General features: G+C 53.2%; 1 protein-coding gene across 1 annotated transcript in view; it reads right to left on the bottom strand.

Annotated features, from left to right (window-relative positions):
- LOC105003867 (striated muscle-specific serine/threonine-protein kinase-like) overlaps nucleotides 1-1,656 on the bottom strand; it is an 8,619-nt gene that overhangs the window by 4,101 nt on the left and 2,862 nt on the right. The gene's annotated exons all lie outside the window — the stretch shown is intronic.

The raw sequence follows: 1,656 nt of genomic DNA, 5'->3' as shown, positions 1-1,656 counted from the left end.
CAGGAGAAATACCCTCATCCCTGGGATTGCCTAACAGCTCCTCAGACCTGAGCCCCCACCAGTGCTGACAGCAGGTGACAGCTGAGGTCCCTGGAGTGGGAGACGAGGGTACCCAGGTTCCCGTGCCTTTGATTAATCTGCCCCCGGTACAAGGCCTCTGACTTTGTCCTGCCCCTGGGAAAGTTACCTTGAGTCCTTGGAAACCACCCCCTGAGAAACACAGAAGCTCCCCAAAGGGGTATGCTCAGGAATAACTCAGCTCCAAAATAACTACTGTGTGGGCCTGAACAGTGGGTGTGGGAGAAGAGGAGGAAGAAAGGAGCTGGGCAGCCCCAGACTGCCCCTCTCACCTCCAGAACTTTGATGCCCAAGAGCTGGGCCTCAGTTTCCCCCATCTGGACTCTTGGGGGCACACCAAACATAGAGATTAGCAAGAAAAGGAATTGGAGATATTAGCATCCTACCTAACACATTAGAGAGAGCTTAATAAAAACTTATGAAATGGCTCATTGAGTACTTATTGTGTGTCAAGCATGTACTGAATGCTTAAAATGCATTGAGTCATTTAATCCTCACAACAATCCTTTGCGACAAGGACTGTTATTATCTCCATTTACAGATGAAGAAAGTGAGGTTTAGAGAGGTGAGGTGCCTTACCAAGGTAACATAGCTAGGAAATAGTTGGTGCTAGATTGAAACCCCAGTAGTCTGGTTTCTAAGCCCTTATTCCCTCCAATATGTCTGGAATTCTGGGGGCACAGAGACGGGAGAAATAGTATGGTATTGAAAAAAAAAAAAGTATGGTATTGGCCATAAGCATAAATTCTCCAGCGCCTTAGTGTCAGGCTACCTGGGTCAAACGCCTACACAGCAAACCTCACCTCCAACAGGGTATGGGGTGGGGGTGGGGGGCATGCAATCTAGAGTGCCCTAGGGAGAAAAACCTCAACCAGCCACCTGCAGGGAGGCAGAGTCTACTCTGGGGGAGGGACAGCAGAGTCCCTGAGGAACGGCCTCTGGGAACTGGGTGAGGCAGGGAGAGAAACTGGGGACAGCAGAGGAGATCTCTTGCTGGCAGTTTCAAGCTCCAGGCCAGCCTGTGTACCACAGACATCACTAAGGAAATGGGTTCCTCGGAAGTTGCCATAGCAACTCCAGGCTCCGGCTGGGGCCTGGCAAAGAAAGGCAGGGAAGGAAAAGGCAAGTCCAGGGCATGGGAGCGCCTGGTTAATGCCAGCCAGATAAAGCAAGGGCGCCTCCTCTGCACCTGCCCCCAGACCTCTTCCCTGCCTACCACCAGCCACCTCAGCCACCAGCAAAAAAGGCCTCCCCCCACCAGGCCCTTTCTTTCTCCTCCATGGTGGTACCTCCCACACACACACCCATACCCATCACAAATCAGGCCCCCTCAGCTCCCCAAATGCCCCCTGATAACCTCTCTCATCAGCCACTCCCCTCTTCTACCAAAGCACTCTCTTCTGTATCTGCCAGTCCCACATCTCCAAAACCCAAAACCGGCTCCAACATCTCACTCCAACACCTCCGCTCCTCACCGTAGCCTCCCAGGACCACCTTCAACCCCACCCTGAGGCGTCTCCCACATGGGGTCCTCACATGCCCCCACCTCCATCACTCCGAGCCCTCTGCCTCCAGCCT

Source organism: Bison bison, unplaced genomic scaffold (genome assembly GCF_000754665.1).
Source record: "Bison bison bison isolate TAMUID 2011002044 unplaced genomic scaffold, Bison_UMD1.0 scf7180017864471, whole genome shotgun sequence".
In the NCBI taxonomy this organism is placed as follows: domain Eukaryota; kingdom Metazoa; phylum Chordata; class Mammalia; order Artiodactyla; family Bovidae; genus Bison; species Bison bison.
This window is presented reverse-complemented; position numbering and strand designations above follow the sequence as displayed.